Raw genomic sequence first — 19839 nt, forward strand, 5'->3', positions numbered from 1 at the left:
GTGTCATTGTTATCTTCTCGCAGATGAGTGGAAGTTTTGCAGGCTCCGAGGTGGAAAAGAGCCAGCCTGGAACTCAGAGCCTTACAGGGCAAGTGCAACTGGTGCTGGGTCAAACAGGCTTGGGACTTAGCCGTGGACGGATAGAGCCTGGCTTTTGAAAAAGAAGCGGTATCCCAACCAAGTCAGGCAAATGTTTGTTTGTTTGTTTTATGTTTATTTATTTTTATTGTTGTTGTTTAGTCGTTTAGTCGTGTCCATCTCTTCGTGACCCCATGGACCAGAGCACGCCAGGCACTCCTGTCTTCCACTGCCTCCCACAGTTTGAGTTACCATCCCAAACATACCAAACAGTCCATTGTATATAGCCAGGCACTACGTTACAGCCGCATCTGTTCCAATTCTACAGACAGAGACTCTCACCTAAGAGATCTACAGCAAACCTTTTTAGAACTAAAATACCCAACAGATGAAGTTAGACAACAGATCAACAGAGCCAGACTGATGCCCAGAGAGAACTTGCTGCAAGACAGACCCAAAAAAGAAAATAACAGAACACCTCTAGTCATCACATACAGCTCCCAAGTTAAAACAGTACAACGCATCATCAGAGATCTACAACCTCTCCTGGACAATGACAGTTCTCTTTCTCAAGCTCTGGGAGGAAGACCTTTCATTGCCTACAGACAGCCACCCAGTCTTAAACAACTCCTAACCCACAATAATACTACAACCAGACCTAACATGGACACTGGCACCAGAGCCTGCAATAAACCCAGATGCCAACTTTGCTGCCACATACACCCGGACAACACCATTACTGGCCCCAACAACATCACACATACCATCTCGGGACTGTTTAATTGCTCATCGTCTAACATTGTGTATGCCATCAAATGCCAACAGTGTCCTTCAGCTCTCTATATTGGACAAACAGGCCAGACCTTACGCCAAAGAATAAACGAACATAAATCGGACATCAGGAATCACAAGACAGAGAAACCAGTAGGAGAACACTTCAATCTCCCAGGACATTCTCTACAAGATCTCAAAGTAGCTGTTTTACTACAAAGGAATTTCAGAAATAGACTGGAAAGAGAAGCTGCTGAATTGCAACTTATCACCAAACTTAAAACCATGGAGAAACCTGGTCTGAACAAAGACCTTGGATTCTTATCTCATTATACATGACAAAGCCATTTTTCACCTTTTCACCCCTTGCTTTTTCCTGTAAGACCTATTGCAGTCGTTAAGAGTCGTCAACAGGCTCATCACAGCTATCTGCCAATCACCCATTCCCACCACCCTTCTGAGTAATACCCCTCCCCACCTTCTCACTATATAGAAGGGTCTGGAAACTTCTGTTTCAGTGTATCTGAAGAAGTGTGCATGCACACGAAAGCTCATACCAAGAACTGACTTAGTTGGTCTTTAAGGTGCTACTGGAAGGAATCTTTTTTGTTTTGTCCCACAGTTTGGTCAAACTCATGCTGGTAGCTTCGAGAACACTGTCCCACCACCTCGTCCTCCGTCGTCCCCTTCTCCTTGTGCCCTCCATCTTTCCCAACATCAGGGTCTTTTCCAGGGAGTCTTCTCTTCTCATGAGGTGGGCAAAGTACTGGAGCCTCCGCTTCAGGATCTGTCCTTCCAGTGAGCACTCAGGGCTGATTTATTTTTATACAACAAGCAAAACATTGCCCCTGTCTCCTCCCTCCCTGTCCCCGGATTCATGGCTGGTTAGGATGCGTCATCCCAAAGCGTTATCCCACAAGTTCGGCATGTGTTTCAGGCAGATGAAAGCCATGTTCTCTTGCCATTGCATAGGAAATAGAACCCGACCAAATAGGATTAAAATTGTCTGTGGCAGTCTTTTTCTTGCTGGCAATTCTTTCCATGAGAGCGAGACGCCGTTCTAGATTCCATTCTAGAATCGGTTCTCTGGTGCTTTGAAATGACCAACCTAAGTCGCTTCCACAGTTCCCCACTCCCGTTAGCAAAGAAAGAGACCACACACATTTGGTAAGTTAGAAACGGTTTACTTACAAAGTCTTCAAATTCATGAGCTTTTCCACACAGCAGTAAGAAAACACAGGCACTAAAACTGAAGTTCCAAAGTGGTGCATGTTTCTAAATTATTTGTATAGAAACACAAATATGGCTTGCTTAAGCCATGCGGTCTAAGCTTGGAGCATTCCTCCCCTCTCTGCCATTTCCAAGCTCGTTACAGGTCTGAGACCACAGAGGCTGGATGTTAGTTCAACCTGAATGCTTTTCTGCAAAGCGGAAAGGTAGAGAAGAAACATTTTAAAATAAAACAAATGGAACTAAGTTGTTGTTGCCCCACTGCCTTAGTCAAGCTGATCTCGTGTGCAGTTAGAGGGTTCTGAGTGCCTGCTTTTTGATCAAAGCTAGGGATGGGGAAAGGAATTTAATTTAGCTTACTATTATATATATGGGGATGCAGGTGGCGCTGTGGGTTAAAGCCTCAGTGCCTAGGACTTGCCGATCGAAAGGTCGGCGGTTCGAATCCCTGCGGCGGGGTGCGCTCCCGCTGCTCGGTCCCAGCGCCTGCCAACCTAGCAGTTCGAAAGCACCTCCGGGTGCAAGTAGATAAATAGGGACCGCTTACCAGCGGGAAGGTAAACGGCGTTTCCGTGTGCGGCTCTGGCTCGCCAGAGCAGCGATGTCACGCTGGCCACGTGACCCGGAAGTGTCTCCGGACAGCGCTGGCCCCTGGCCTCTTAAGTGAGATGGGCGCACAACCCCAGAGTCTGTCAAGACTGGCCCGTACGGGCAGGGGTACCTTTACCTTTACCTTATTATATATATATATATATATATATATATATATATATATATATATATATATAGTTTTCATATATATATAGTTTTCATATATATATAGTTTTCATATCTGATACCATTTTTTTTACTTCCATCAATCACATCTGAAAGTTTTCCAATCTATTCACATAATATACATTTCTTACTTTCACTATTACATATAAATCTCATAACTAATACTGTATCCTGTTCTTTCTTTACTATGTAATATTTCATATCTTTCTCTTTACAAAACTTCTTGTAGTCCTACTAGCGTAATTTGTTGATTACAATTGCTCTTCAAATAGTTTGTATATTTCTCCCATTCTTCTGTGAAGAATATTAATAGTCAAGATGTTAAATTGTTTTTATATGCAACAACAGCAGCAAGAGTATTGTTAGCCCAGAAAAGGAAGCAAGAAGAAATCCCAACGAAAGAAGAATGGCAGACAAAATTAATGGACTATGCAGAATTAGATAAAATGACAGAAAGGATTCAAAACCGGCAGGACCAGAGATTCTCAGAAAATTTAGCTTACTGTTAAAGGTTTAAACCTGAAGGAGCATCTCCACTCCAGCCCAGGCACTGAAGTCCTTCTCTGAGGGTCTTCTGGCCGTTCCCTCACTGTGAGAAGTGAAGTTACTGGGCACAGGGCCTTCTCGGTAGTGGTGCCCTTCCTGCAGAACTCCCTCTCATCAGATGTCAAGGAGATAAGTAACTATATAAGATTTAGAAGACATCTGAAGGCAGCCCTGTATTGGAAAGTTTTCCATTTTTGATGTTTTGCTGTGCTTTTATTATTCTAGAAGCTGCCCAGAGTGGCTGGAGCAACTCAGTCAGATGAGCGGGGTATAAGTAATAAATCATCATCATCTTCATTAAATATGCACTTGCCAAAGCAAGCCATCCTTCAAAATTGGGACATACCTGAATTTTGCAGTCAAGTTCTCCACCAAAACGAGGTTTGCAAAAGTACACATATTACGACAAAAGCGTACGTATAAATCTGTGAAAAGAACATAAAAATGCATTATATTAAGAGAAAGCAGGTGCAAAGGTAGTGTGAAGTAGTCAATGCTGGCTGCAAAATGTTCCTAACTGGAGAAACTCATACTAAATGCTCATGTATTTTTACAAGGACTTTAAAATAATAATTGCTGCAGAAATGTGGCGAACTGGGTTTGCGGTGGGGGGGGATGAGAAGTTGAGGGAACCAAAATAGACAGACCCAAAGCCTAATTGGGGATTCTCACCTTCATTTTCGTACTGTATCCCCCTCCCAAATAAACCCCTCATCTCTGCGAAAAGAGCTGAATTGCCACCTCAGCTGGGTCCCCTTAAGTTAGGCCACAAAAACAACAATACAGTCATACCTCATGTTACGTCCGCTTCATGTTACGTTCTTTCAGGTTACGTCCCGTGGTGACCTTGAAATACCGCAAAGGGGTATTTCTGGGTTTCGCTGCTCGCGCATGCACAGAAGCGCAAAATGGTGTCACGCGCATGCGCAGAAGCGGCGAATCGCAACCCGCACGCAGACGTGCCGCTGTGGGTTGCGTTCTTTTCATGTTGCAAACGGGCCTCCGGAACGGATCCCGTTCGCAACCAGAGGTACCACTGTAATACGACGGTGTATCTTTAAATATTATTTCACTGCTGAGCCCAGATTATGATGATGTTACATAACTATCTCGGAGACATTCCATGCAGACTTCCAAAACGCTGTCCTTCTGGTATCGAACCACAAGGGGGCGCTGCGCCTGAGCCTTTTCCCTCCCCAGCCTCCGCCAACAGCTTGACGTTCAACATTTCAGCAAAACCCTGCAACAACCAACTTAGCAAAGGATTTATTCAAATGTAGACAGCTACTTTCCTGTAAACCGTGCAAGTCTTGCAAAAAAATAAAAATTCTCCGCACTGCCAATCGCTTTCATGAATTATCACTGGATAAGTAGCTGTTGGAATGTAAGACAACTAATTAACCTTAATGGAATTATGCATTAATCTTGGCTGAAGAATATTTGCAGGCTGTAGAAATAAGAACGACATGAGAGATATTAAATCAGTACGTAATTTTTTTTATTATTTACAAAAACCGACTCCACAACTCTGCGTGCTTTTGAAATGTGTCATAGGTTAGCAGCAGGCGCGAATCAATGCGCTCTTACAGTGGACATCTGCTTAAGCTGGGCAAACATTTTTAACCCTCTGAGGTGGATGCAAGGCTTAGAACAGGGAGCAGCGAAGAGAGGAACCAGGGGGCAAATCTGTGCCCCCTTGAAAAATATAAGCTCTGTTTGTGTGTGTATGATATTGTGGTGCTGGGAGAAAGAACAACGGCTGGTTGAATAGAATCATAGAATCATAGAGTTGGAAGAGACCACAAGGGCCATCGAGTCCAACCCCCTGCCAAGCAGGAAACACCATCAGAGCACTCCTGACATATGGTTGTCAAGCCTCTGCTTAAAGACCTCCAAAGAAGGAGACTCCACCACACTCCTTGGCAGCAAATTCCACTGTCAAACAGCTCTTACTGTCAGGAAGTTCTTCCTAACGTTTAGGTGGAATCTTCTTTCTTGTAGTTTGGATCCATTGCTCCGTGTCCGCTTCTCTGGAGCAGCAGAAAACAACCTTTCTCCCTCCTCTATGTGACATCCTATTATATATTTGAACATGGCTATCCTATCACCCCTTAACCTCCTCTTCTCCAGGCTAAACATGCCCAGCTCCCTTAGCCGTTCCTCATAAGGCATCGTTTCCAGGCCTTTGACCATTTTGGTTGCCCTCCTCTGGACACGTTCCAGTTTGTCAGTGTCCTTCTTGAACTGTGGTGCCCAGAACTGGACACAGTACTCCAGGTGAGGTCTGACCAGAGCAGAATACAGTGGCACTATTACGGGGTGAGAATACAGTGGCACTATTACTTCCCTTGATCTAGATGCTATACTCCTATTGATGCAGCCCAGAATTGCATTGGCTTTTTTAGCTGCCGCGTCACACTGTTGGCTCATGTCAAGTTTGTGGTCAACCGAGACTCCTAGATCCTTTTCACATGTACTGCTCTCAAGCCAGGTGTCACCCATCTTGTATTTGTGCCTCTCATTTTTTTTGCCCAAGTGCAATACTTTACATTTCTCCCTGTTAAAATTCATCTTGTTTGTTTTGGCCCAGTTCTCTAATCTGTCAAGGTCGTTTTGAAGTGTGATCCTGTCCTCTGGGGTGTTAGCCACCCCTCCCAGTTTGGTGAAGGAGATACCAGAAAGCTCAGTGACTTCATGCAAAACATGCTATATTCAGTTTCTGGCATCTCCAGTTAAAAGAACATCTGGTAGCAGGACACGGCAAAACCTCTGCCTCCTCTTGATTAAAATAGAGAATTAATGGATTAAAAAACCCCACCTCGGCTAGCTTTAGAGGAGAGTTAAAGGTAAAGGGACCCCTGACCATTCGGTCCAGTCGTGGACGACTCTGGGGTTGCGGCGCTCATCTCGCTTTATTGGCCGAGGGAGCCGGCATACAGCTTCCTGGTCATGTGGCCATCATGACTAAGCCCCTTCTGGCAAACCAGAGCAGCGCATGGAAACACCATTTACCTTCCCGCCGGAGTGGCACCTATTTATCTACTTGCCCCTTGACATGCTTTCGAACTGCTAGGTTGGCAGGAGCAGGAACCGAGCAAAGGGAGCTCACCCCGTCGCGGGGATTTGAACCGCCGACCTTCTGATCAGCAAGTCCTGGGCTCTGTGGTTTAACCCACAGTGCCACTCGCGTCCCTAGAGAAGAGTTAAGGTGGTCCTAAATTCAATCGTGCAGCAGAAAGGCAAATGAAGGTGCCCCACCTTAACTGCAAAAGCCTTTGCCAAACTGGTGCCCTCCAGATATTTTGGGACACAACTCCCATCAGCCTTAGCTGGTGCGGGTTGGTGAAGAAGGCCAACATCACCCCTAAATGCACCCCACACTCTCACAAATGGTCCTTGCTTACAGTTTTTGCCTTGGAGTGATTGTGATATCGTAGAGCACCAGACTAGGACCTGGGAGACCAAGGTTCATATCACTGCATCTAAGACTAATTTCCTATTATTCAGGCAAATCTCCCTGGTTTTTAGGATGAATATCATAGTCAGGCCATATTAGGGCTGCCAATCTCAGACAAAACTGGGATTTGTCCGTTGGGAAGAGAGTCCAGGGGGATTTTTCGAAAAGCACTGAAATGTCTGGAAAAACCTGGACATATGGCAACTCAATACGATAATACAATATGATAATATTTATTTTCATTGTCCCATACAGAACAACGAAATTGGGGGGGGGGAATCTACATAAGACATTCAAAACCAACAAGTCTGCTATCCCAGCTATCCCAGCCTGGTTAGCCCCCTAAAAACTCTGATATCCCATTTTAAAAATATAATATACTCCGATAGAGACCCCTTACATTGTGTTTAAAACCAAAATCGCATTTGGGTAGAAACTGTTTCTCAGGCGGCTAGTCCTAGTCTTTATAACCTTGTAACTTCTTCCAGAAGGCAGAAGCTGAAAGAGATCATTCCTGGGGTGCGCACTATCCTGCGCTATCTCTGCAGCTTTCTTATGGCACCTGGAAGCGTAGATTTGATCCAAGGTGGGAAGAGTGCACCCAATTATTCTCACTGCAGTCTTTACAACCCTGGACAGCATTGTTTTTCCCCTGATCGTGCAGCTCCCAAACCACACACACAGTTAATACACTCTCAACAGTACAGTGGTAAAATGCCATCAACAGGTCCTTTGAGAGATTGTTTTTCCAGAGGATTCTCAGAAAATATAACCTCTGCTGTGCTCTCTTCCTCAGGTCTTTGATGTTTTCTCCCCAACTCATGTTGGAAGTGTTGATTTTTTTGGCAAATTTCCTTTGCAGAAAAAGCTCAGCAACTTTTCACTTTTTGAAATATGGCAACCCTAGACCGTATCAAAGTAACAAGATGAAAAAGCTACCCAGTGCAATTTTTTTCTGTTTGGGATAACTGAAGTAATCGTACAAAGTGCTCCAGAACCATCCATCTGATCTCTTTTAGATATTCCAGGGACAGAGCACTCAACTCCTCGTGGATCTTTGAAGGGGTGTGTGTTCAACTTTGCAATTGCTGCAAGCCTGGCGTGGATTGTAAAACAGCAAAATTCGCATCTTACCCCTGAAGAGTTAATGCACAGTGAGCCGAAAGAATAAATACTGTCATATATTATGGGCACAACAGAGCCAAAGTTAAGCACTTTCAAATCCCACCGGTATCAACAAGAAGAGATATAAACATGTGTTTGGTCTTCCCATTGAAATCAGAGGGCCCTAACTTTGGCTCTGTTTGTACCCTGTGATTTTATTAGCGGGCAGCACCGAGCCAAAATTGGTTTAACCAGTGAATAGCTTGTAGCAACTGCTGCTTGTCTAATTGAATTATTTTACAGGAGCTTTGATAATCTGCTATTATCACATCTCCCCAAACTTGTTTGGACCTTGTTTTCTCTCCAGTGCAGGAAGAGGTGATCTGAAAGGTGGGGGACATTGAAATCAGTCCCTGGTCACGGCCAGTTCACTTCTTGTGGAGATTTAGGCTCTCGTCACTTTTCCCCCTCTGCAGAGGCCGGAGACTAAGGAAGATGGTGAATCCAATTGGGTGAATCCGATTGGTTTGCAGATGGCTCTGGGGGATTTCCCAGTTGCTATGACTGGTGCCCTTTTTGAAGCCTTGGCCAACCTGTGGAACATCCATATGACTCGGGCCATTGGCATAATCCTTGCTGTTTCAGTGGGGCCCACTTGGCTCCCTGGTATACTCCAGAGCTCAGGGTGAGGAAACAAGCTGGGAGATGGCTAATAATAATAATAATAATATTTATACCTCTCCCATCTGGCTGGGTTTCCCCAGTCACTCTGGACAGCTCCCAGCAGAATTGTAAAAATATGATAAAACATCAAATACAGTGGTACCTCGGGTTACATACGCTTCAGGTTACAGACTCCGCTAACCCAGAAATAGTACCTCAGGTTAAGAACTTTGCTTCAGGATGAGAACAGAGATTGTGCTCCGGTGGCACGGCAGCAGCGGGAGGCCCCATTAGCTAAAGTGGTGCTTCAGGTTAAGAACAGTTTCAGGTTAAGAAGAGACCTCCAGAATGAATTAAGTGCTTAACCCAAGGTACCACTGTATTAAAAACTTCCCTAAACAGGGCTGCCTTCAGATGTCTTATAAAAGTCAGATAGTTGCTTATTTCCTTGACATCTGCTGGGAGGGGGTTCCACAGGGTGGGTGCCACTACCGAGAAGGCTTTCTGCCTGGTTGCCTGTAACCTCACTTCTCGCAGTGAGGGAACTGCCAGAAAGCCCTTGGAGCTGGACCTCAGTGTCCAGGCTGAACGATGGGGGTGGAGACTCTCCTTCAGGGATACTGGGCCAAGGCTGCTTAGGGCTTTCAAGGTCAGCACCAACACTTTGAATTGTGCTCGGAAATGTACTGGGAGCCAATGTAGGTCTTTCAGGACTGGTGTTATATGGTCTCGGCGGCCGCTCCCAGTCACTAGTCTGGCTTCCACATTCTGAATTAGTTGTAGTTTCCGGGTCACCTTCAAAGGTAGCCCCACATAGAGCGCATTGCAGTAGTCCAAGCAGGAGATAACTAGAGCTTGAACACAAGTGCAGAAAAACTCTGTTTAAATGCAATTGAACACTGATAAGGACTCATCATTGAGCCTACCTAGTAGGATTGAAGGCATACTTTGCCGCCTCCATTGCATCCATGGCAGTAGCTTGTTTTTGCAAAGCATTTTGAGGATAAAATTGCTTGCATCCACTGGGATCTTGACTCCGCTGTTACCGCAGATCAGTCTCAAGAAGTGTCCAGGTCACTGTCCAGTCCTGTTGTGTTGGGTAAGTTTAAGTTGGTAAAGATCGAGGGTGTGGACGAGGCCTTTGGGTCAGTCAGGGTGACCCTTTGCACGCTTGCCCCTCTGGTGTTGCGCTCCTTCCTGAAACTTTGCTGCTTCATCCTGTAAGTGCAAGGACGTAGGGTTGGTTCATTCTTTGTGTAAGAAACTCCCCGGCCGTAGAAAGCTAGCACTTCAGGGTTTTAATTCAGCTTTCTCCCTGACATCTAGGTAAACTGCCTTGTGGGATATATAAATTTAGTAAATAAATGGCCCAAGAGCCTTCTAAGAAAAATGCGGAAATATTAGGAGAGAATTGTGGTAGCTGCAAAGATCTCATAGCAAACCCCCTCCCAATTTCTAAAGCAGACACACTAATTGACACGCTTTGCAGGCTCTGCCAGTAGCTCCCGGACAGACTGAGCAGCTGGGACTAGCCTTTTAATAAAGAATTCCTAGTGCCCTGCTCTGGGGAACATTAAATCAAACGTGTTTATTATGGCTTTCAATAGTCATGGCAGCAAGCTGCAAAGGATGTTGTTCTCCCTGCCCCCACCTTGTCAGAAGTCTCTGTTTTCTTGGAACAGGCCTTGGCTGGCCTCAACACCCCACAAATCGCCCAGCAAACTTGTTAGAGGACACTTATGGGCTCAGAGATCTCAGAGTTTTTAAGCGGCTTTGCAAATTTCAGTGCCAAAAGTCAGAGCCATAACTATAGAGGGCTAGATGGGGTTTTTTTTGCCCCAGGCGAAGCCTCCAGAGGTGGCGCTGTGGTCTAAACCACTGAGTCTCTCGGGCTTGCCAATCAGAAGGTCAGCGGTTCGAATCCCCACAACAGGGTAAGCTCCCATTGCTTGGTCCCAGCTCTTGCCAACCTAGCAGTTCGAAAGCACACCAGTGCAAGTAGATAAATAGGTACCACTGTGACGGGAAGGTAAACGGCCTTTCCTGGCACTCGCCACGGTCCCCCATGCACCAGTCCTGCTGGCCACATGACCCGGAAAACTGTCTGTGGACAAACGCCGGCTCCCTTGGCCTGAAAGCAAGATGAGCACCGCAACCCCATAGTCGCCTTTGGCTGGACTTAACAGTCCAGGGGTCCTTTATCTCTCTTTTCCCTTCTGTGTGTGCATTAATCCTCATTTGCTTGCGGGGAAATTAGATGACGCTGGCTATTTAATGAGCATTCATTCTGATTTGTTGGTGGGGAAGTCAGACGATGCTACAGCAATGCAAGTGATACTTGACATATCACAAAAAGCCCAATCTTTTTAGGGAAGAGGGTACTCTGCGCGGGACATCCCAATAATCAACTATCTTTGCACAACTATCTTTGCCGGGATGTGATTGAACCCCACCCCAAAACAGTAAGAGTCTAGAAGCACCCTCTGCTGGGTTTTTATTGGGGATTATTTCTGATTTGCTTGCAGAGTGGTTAGATGACGACAGGAAGAAGAGGAGGAGGAGGAGGAGGTGGAGGAGGAGGAGTAGTAGTAGTAGTAGTAGTAGTAGTTTGGACTTGATATCCCACCTTTCACTCCCCCCTTAAGGAGTCTCAAAGCGGCTAGCAATCTCCTTTCCCTTCCTCTCCCACAACAAACACTCTGTGAGGTGAGTGGGGCTGAGAGACTTCAAAGAAGTGTGACTGGCCCAAGGTCACCCAGCAGCTGCATGTGGAGGAGCGGGGAAGCGAACCCGGTTCACCAGATTACAAGACTCTTAACCACTACACCACGCTGGCATTCACCCTGATCAGCCTGAGGGGAGCTTGCATGTCTTCCCATGGGTCACTTGTGGTCACTGACTGGTTGGACACAGAGGAATGGTAAGAGGAACCAGCTGGGAAACCTGCAAGAGAAGAAGGCTCAGAGTCAGGGGACTGGAAGTGTTGGAAGCTGAAGAGCAAACAGGGTTTAGTGAGCAGGGAGAGTCTGTGGCAGAGAGAAGTGTAGAATCAGAGGCAGAAGATGAAGCAGAGGAGGGAGGCAGAGAGGCAGAGATGAGTTGGGTTGGTGCAGTGTGATGGGGGTCTCCCCCTCCTGCTGCAACAAGCTCCCCTCACCCACCAGTCACCCAGAACCAGGAGAGGCATGAAGGGGGAGGAGCAAAGACAGGCAAACAGACATAGTCCCCATTTATTGGCAAAAACACTGAAGAGGAGGGGACATAGGCAGCTGTGGGGAGGCAAGTGCTTTCAGTCTCATCAACTGCTTCATGGGGCCCAGACCTGCCAGACAAGAGTTGCTGTACCCATTAGGCATGACACTCTTGTGCAGATTGTGTTTTTGCTAATAAAGAGTTAATGTCAACTTGTTTTGTGTGATTTACTGCAGGCTCGTTCCTGTCACTTGTTCATTCCACCCTTTCCAATGCATTTCGCCCTCAATCTGCAAGATATTTCTGTGCACGCTGGCTTGTTTTTAAGTGCATTTGTTGTGCTAGGGTGACTGAATGCTTTAATCCACCTCATGCTGTGAACCGCCTTGAGATCTATAGATGAAGACTGTCTCATGGCAAATTTTTAAAAATGCAGTATAAACACCAACAATTGGGAAACACTTGCCTGCGAGCGCTCCAGTTGGAGAACAGCCTTTACCAAAGGTGTCCTGGGCTTTGAAGATGCTTGAACTCAGGACGCAAGGGAGAAACGTGCTAAGAGGAAGGAATGCTTGGCAAATCCACACCGCGATCAACTCCCGCCCAGAAACCAGTGTCCCCACTGTGGAAGGACGTGTGGATCCAGAATTGGCCTCCACAATCACTTACAGACTCATTGTTAAAACCATGTTTATGGAAGACAATTTTACTCTGCTACGAGTGATCGCCAAAGAAGAGAAGACAAATTTAATAAATAATAAAATTATTAATGTGCACACCTGACATTCTAGTATGCACTTGAACCCCTCCTGCAAAATACGGACAGCCTGGAGGCTCCCTGAGAGATGTGGGTGGTCACCACTGACTAGATATGACAGATTTTTTTTAAAAATGCAGATTGTATCAGCTGGGAATGGGGGAGTTGATAATTAATGGGATCAAAGCTGTTGTGGAGAGGAAATGCAACTCTCTTCTTCCCCTACTGCAGTCCTGATGAAAAATCCCTCTTCTGAGGATACTTTGTGTGGAAACTCCCCACGGATGCTGGTTGGGGATTCTGCTAAGTAGGCAGGTCAATCAGTTATCCGCTCCCAGTGTGTTGCATGTGCATGACGAACTCTTAGGATGCATATATGCTTGTTATCTTTCTGGAGCGCCTGTGTGCATACATTTTAAGACGCTGCTGGGAGCCCACCACTGGCTGAAGCCGTTGCTATAGCATCCTCTAACAAGAACTCTGTTGTTGTGGGGGTTTTTTGGTATCTGGGAGAAGATGATCTGGAAAAAACATTTCTACAAAGTGTTGCCAGTATTCTGATAATACCCAGCTCTATTTCACTGCAACTTCTGAATCAGAAGAGGTCTTGCATGCCCTAAATCTGGATGGAATCATGGGCTGGATGAGGACTAATAGGCTGTGTTGTATCCTGACAACACAGAGACCCTATAGAGGGGTAGCCCATTGGGAAGAGTTTTGTTTTTGTATTTTTTAAAAAAGCTTACCAGATTTCCTCTCTGATGAAAAGAGGGACATCCTATTCCTTAATAATGGGATGCGGGTGGCGCTGTGGGTTAAACCACAGAGCCTAGGGCTTGCCGATCAGAAGGTCGGTGGTTCGAATCCCTGCGACGGGGTGAGCTCCCGTTGCTTGGTCCCTGCTCCTGCCCACCTAGCAGTTTGAAAGCACGTCAAAGTGCATGTAGATAAATAGGTACCGCTCCGGCGGGAAGGTGAACGGCGTTTCCGTGCGCTGCTCTGTTTCGCTAGAATCGGCTTAGTCATGCTCGCCACTTGACCCGGAAGCTGTACGCCAGCTCCCTCGGCCAGTAAAGCGAGATGAGCGCCGCAACCCCAGAGTCGGCCACGACTGGACCTAATGGACAGGGGCCCCTTTACCTTTATTCCATAATAATAATAACACCCTACCCCTTAGATTGGGTTGCGTCAGCCACTCTGGGCTGCTTCCAACATATATAAAAGCATAACAAAACATTAAATATAAAAAACCTTCCCTATACAGGGCTGCCTTCAAATGGCTTGGGGGTTGGATAACTCCAAATAGGGAGATCCTAAGGAAAAGCGGGACATTACAGAATCAAATTTGAAACTGGGACAGCTTCTATAAATCTAGACTGTCCCTGGAAAACAGGGGCACTTGGAGAGCCTGATATAGGTTGGTATTTTGATGCTGCCACCATGTGGACTTTGTGAAAAACTTGCATGTATGAATAGCATCCACCCCATTTCGAAACACCCAAGATATCCTGCCCATGTCATATGGTTGCCACGAACATTTATATTCAGGTAAGGAAGAATGCACTGGGAAGCTGCGTGACTATGATCCAGGTCTCAAAGATCAGAAGGGCTGTTTCCTTATCCCTGCCATACTTAAATCCAACTAGTATGTGTATGTTTTGCTCAACACAAGAGGTTAACCGTATCAGCTTCTTGCTCTCTCCCGCTCCCGGGAAAACAGACAAGCAGCTAAGTTACACTGCAGAAGTGATCTTATTTTAAGAAGGCTATTGTTGGGATTTCGTGCCCCTGCCATGCCAGGAGGAGAGAGCAACAGGTGGTAGCTTGAGTCAGTCTCTGTTGAGGAAGTGATGTATTTGTTGCAACCTTTGGCTTTGTTAATGAGGTCTTAGTTGTGGATTTGATACCGATGGAAAGACAGAGGAGGATCGGCTTGCACCTGTTAGAAATCAGGGGAAGGGCAGCGTATGGTTTGGATTAATGGGTCTGACAATGTAGTGGATGAGAGTGGGCTGCATGTGCAGATAGGACTGAAGACGTTAGCTGGGGTGGAATCACGGGAGGGCGAGTGTTGTTATCATCATCATCATATTTATTTTCTATACAGCCCTTCATCAGAGGATCACAGGGGGGTTATAAAAACACAAAAATGCATAACACAGCAACAACAAAACAAAGAAAACTCCCTGCTCCCCTTAAATTTGAAAGGCTATAGATTGTTTAAGTAGCCAAAGGCCCAGGAAAAGAGGTATGTTTTTGCCTGGCGCCTAAAAATAGGTAATGAAGGTGCCAGGAGAGCCTCTCTTGAGAGCATTGCACAAGCAGGGATCACAGAGGTTATTGGCAAGTATTGAATTTGAACAGAGTTACATGCATCCATGGGACGCGGGTGGCGCTGTGGGTTAAACCACTGAGCCTAGGGCTTGCCTATCAGAAGGTCAGCGGTTCGAATCCCCGCGACAGGGTGAGCTCCCGTTGCTCAGTTCTAGCTCCTGCCCACCTAACAGTTCGAAAGCACGTCAAAGTGCAAGTAAATAAATAGGTACTGCTCTGGCGGGAAGGTAAATGGCATTTCCATGTGCGGCTTTGGTTTCGCCAGAAGCGGCTTAGTCATGCTGGCCACATGACCTGGAAGCTGCCTGTGGACAAATGCCGGCTCCCTCAGCCAGTAAAGTGAGATGAGTGCCACAACCCCAGAGTTGTCCGCAACTGGACCTAACGGTCAGGGGTACTTTTACCTTACATGCATCCATGTCCCACCTCTGTCTATTTTGATTAAAGTTTTAAGTGATTTAGGTCCCAAGTATCTAAAAGGCCATATTGGGTGCTGAGGTCGGCAGAGGAGGCGCTCTGGGTGCAGAGGCTCAAGGGAGAGACAAAGTCCACATGGTGGCAGCATCAAAATACCAACCTATATGGTGGCTCCTAAGCTGTGGAACTTCCTCCCCACAGAAGTACGCCTGGCATTTTCATTATACAGCTTACAGAGGATGCTGAAGACCCACATATTTACCCTGGCTTTTGATACTTGAGGTGTACGGGTTGTTTTATTTAATTTTTTGGTGATTGTAAGCTGTTTTACACTGTTGTTTTTTTTGAAAAAAAATTGTGTTTAATGCTGTATCCTGGCTTGGGACTGTAGGGTGAAGGGCAGGCAACAAATAGATTAAGTAGGAAGAAAATGCATGCAGGCCACACTCCTAATTCCCCATTTAGAACCCAGCCCACTTTGTTTGATCTTCGGACATCTGGGTTATATTAGTGAGCAGATATAAAGAAGTTGGCTAGCACATCCCGAATTTGAGAATCTGAAAGTATTAGGCACCTATAGCAATGCACAATGGAAAATTAAAGAAGTGAATTATGTGAAAGTTAGATTTAAAAATAAACCTCTTGGGCAGCAAATCCCACTCACAAAAAGTTTGTGGAAAAAAATATTATTAATTTTGCTCACCACACTCAGCATTTTATTTTCACTTCATGTATTTTCACATATTTTCTATTGACTAGTGTTGGTGACTATTCACCAGAGAAGATGTTCCGGGCAATGAGCACCTTGACAAGTTTTGAAGCAACCTCCTCACACAAGTATTTTTACGCACAATGAGCAGCAAGTGTACTAAACACGAATTTCCAGCACGGCGAGTGCACGTGAAGTCATCTTGAGGCCGACTTGTGTGTGGTAAAATTGTGGGTTGAGCAACTGCGTGGGCCGAGTGGTGTGCTGTGTTCCAAGAATGCATCAGGGCCATGATATGCTACAGCGAGGCTGCCAGAAATGCCATGACTGATGGCGTCTCCACGAACGTAAGCTGCACTTGTGGTTAAGTAATCTGTGACTTTGCTGCCGCTGTACAACGCGGCTGTGATCTGGTTCACACTTCATATGGCAAGGACGTTCAGAGTACGAAACGGCCATAGCTCAGACCCAAACCACATGCGTGTGGTTGTTTTTAATACAAAAAGCGTGCCAGGTAGAGGATGGGGGCTGATCATTTTTAGGACTGCAGGCAGGGATGAGGAATTAAAGTCTTTCCTCCCCGGTTGCATTCCATGGAACACCCCACCTGCCTCCAGAAACTGATACTACTTGCATTGGGAGGAAATCCCCCTTCAGCATACTCGGGCCTTTTTTAGTTTAACAGAAATACAAGTAAGCAGGTCCTTATAAGGTAAAGGGACCCCTGATTGTTAGGTCCAGTCGTGGCCGACTCTGGGGTTGCGGCGCTCATCTCGCTTTATTGGCCAAGTGAGCCGGCGTACAGCTTCCGGGTCATGTGGCCAGCATGACTAAGCCGCTTCTGGCGAACCAGAGCAGCGCATGGAAACGCCGTTTACCTTCCCACCGGAGTGGTACCTATTTATCTACTTTCACTTTGACATGCTTTCGAACTGCTAGGTTGACAGGAGCAGGGACCAAGCAATGGGAGCTCACCCCATTGCAGGGATTTGGACTGCCGACCTTCTGATCGGCAAGTCCTAGGCTCTGTGGTTTAACTCACAGCGCCACCCTCGTCCCTAGCAGGTCCTTATAGAGGAGCATAAATGATGGATGGTGTGGAGAAAGTAGATTTTCTCTCTCTCAAAATACTAGATATCCAGGTCATCTGGATTCAGGATAGGCAACAGTACTCCACACAACACAAAGTTAGACTATGAGGTTAAGATTACCTGAAGAAGCAGCAACTAGGGCCGACGAGAGAGCATGCATGGGGGCAGGAAGCTGCTACAAATTACTAGGGCTTGGAAGGGCCCCATTATATTGCATATGTTTTTATGTAGCTCTTAAAATACATATCTTGCGTTCAGTATATGCACAATTCTGAATAATGGCTTGCAAACTTGTGCAGTGAACAGAGCATTTCTGACTATACGCTTCTGGGCTTTGACAGTATGACGGTACAATCTCATCTTACTCTGAGCAGTCGCATTTACATGTTTTTGGAAGGGAACACTGTGCAAATGCAACAAAGTTGTTGTGTTACACATCCAAGTTAAAAATTTAAAGTGTATGGTTAGTTCAGCAACGATCGTGAGGGCGATTGTATTTTTGACATGAGCCTTTAGGCTCTTCATATTCTCAACAGGTACAGATACCATCATATTTATGATTGACATAAACATGAGATGACACACTTTTTTTATATCCTGTGTAAATATTTTTAGCTGGTCTGCGCTTACCGGGTGTCCCCCCCCCCACAGGGCTCCCAAGCCACCCTTGGCTGCCTTGGTAGTAACAATCACTACCCTTGATGGTTTAAAAAGGGGATTGAACAAATTCACGGAGGAATATTGATGACTACTATTTGTGATGGCTATGCCATGTATCGGAAACCGTGTACACCTGAAGGCCAGTCACTGAAGAGACAATGGCAGGTGCGCCCTTGTGCCATACTCGTGAGCTTCCCATGTGGTTCACCAAAGGATCAGGCCTTTGGTGTGACCCAGCCGGGCTCCTATGTAGCATTTATAAGTAGCACATTCACAAGAAAGGTTTTACTCGGGGCACTGACAGAGAGGCAAGGATGAGTTCCCATTCTGGGCCCCCTGTGACCCTGATAATTATTACCCCACCCTCAGCTGATGCTATTTTTATTTGTCAAAAGGGCTTGCGTGTTAAATGCAAAACCACTGTTATTTTGCCTTTCAGTGACAGACCGCATGCTCTGCGCGCAAAAAGTCTTCGCGTCCGACCTGAAGACCGAAGGAAACTGTGCCAGCCAGGGGCCAGGGAACAGTGAGCACTCAGCCAGTGATCCTGAGATGCCGCCGTGCAAATGCGGCGTCTCATGTTTCAGCGTCATAGATTGTGGGGTGGAAATATGGATTTATAAACCTAAGACATTCACCAGGAAGCTGCGAGGAGAAGGCCGAGAGAGGCTAGCCATGAATAAAAAAACGCTTGACCGTTTGCATTTAGCTAGCACCACCAGTGGCTCAACTGGGTGTGCTGGCACTGTACTAAATGTGCGAACGGACCGACCTGCACGCTAGCAGCACAGCCGCTGAGCATGCACAGTCGGAAACCCCTCTCGCCTCCAATGCGCTGTGCTTTCCGCAACCCTCTCAGCACAGCTACTGGGGAGCAAGCCGGACTGACGGCACTGGGGCTTACTTCCAAGTAAAGCCGCACAGGAATGCGTTGCTGGCCTGCTGCCCGTTGGTAACCCTCGATTGCAGATTTTACTTTTAAACTGCTTTTCAAAGAGCGCTGTCAACTTAAGCGGCGCCTTGTACGACAGAAGCACCCTGGCCGCATGCACAGGCAGGTGATGCCCTAAATACCCTGCCAAGCACACTCACACTTAGGTGATGGCTGTCACCAGGGGGGCCAACTTGAATAAAATATTGGGGGTGGGGACGACGACAGGTGAGCTCTGCCCTGCATAATTGCTCACCTGACGTGCAACCCACCCACCATTGGAATGGCAATGCCAATCAACTTTTTTTGGGGGGGCAGCCCCCTCAAATATTTAATTGGGGTGCATGGGTGGGTGTAGCCAGGGGGGTTACAGAGGGGGGCAGCTGCCCACTAAATCAAGTAAATAAATAAAATATGCTTAACTGCGTCTCAGATAACTCGGTTCTGCACCCCCCCCCAATAAATCCTATGGCTGTCCCTTTCCCACGTCTACTTTCTGGGAGAAAAGCAGCAGCAGAACACCCCCCCCCCTTCTTAAAAACGAAGCCTCTCGTTAATATCTAACGCCTGGTGAGGAGGATACAGGCAGCTGCTGCGCCCGCCGAACTCTGCACATGCTTAGAGGCGCTCTTTCCCGAGCGTGAGGCGGCGTCGAGCTCGGGCTGGCGAGGGGAGCGCGGCCTGGTGTGGCCGGAGGAGGCCGAGGGCGGAGAGGAGGAGAAGGAGGACGAGGCGGCGGCGGCGGTTCCCCTCAGGCGGCTCCTGCCATCCTGCCCAAGATGGCGGCGCGCGGCTGAGGCGGTTTCGGCCCCTCGCCTCGGCGGCGGCGGCGGCCTCCCCTTCTCGTGGCTGCTGCCTCCCTCTCTCCGTCCTCCCTTGCCAGCCCCTCGGCCGCGTCCCGCCCCGTCTCCTCCTCCTTCTCCTCCGCGCCCCCTCGCCATTCCGCCCGCCCTCGGGAGCCGAGCAGGCGGCGCAGGCTGAGCGAGCGCGGAGACAGGGGGCCCCGGGCGCCCAGGAGCCCCGCCAAGGGAGCCGGGGCCCCAGAAGGAGCAGCAGGACCAGGCCCAGGAGAACCGCCAGCGCCCGCCGCCCGAGCAGCAGCAGCAGCAGCAGGACCCGAGG

General features: G+C 47.2%; 1 long non-coding RNA gene across 1 annotated transcript in view; it reads right to left on the reverse strand.

The window, feature by feature from the left end:
* Positions 1-8599, reverse strand: part of LOC309366014 — a 343316-nt gene extending 334717 nt beyond the window's left edge. Inside the window, exon 1 of the long non-coding RNA XR_014166398.1 lies at positions 7540-8599. This is a non-coding gene — a long non-coding RNA (uncharacterized lncRNA). The remainder of the gene's footprint in view (positions 1-7539) is intronic.
* Between the last annotated feature and the right edge of the window lie 11240 nt (positions 8600-19839).

This window comes from Podarcis melisellensis (assembly GCF_964234715.1).
Source record: "Podarcis melisellensis genome assembly, chromosome: 3".
NCBI lineage: Eukaryota > Metazoa > Chordata > Lepidosauria > Squamata > Lacertidae > Podarcis > Podarcis melisellensis.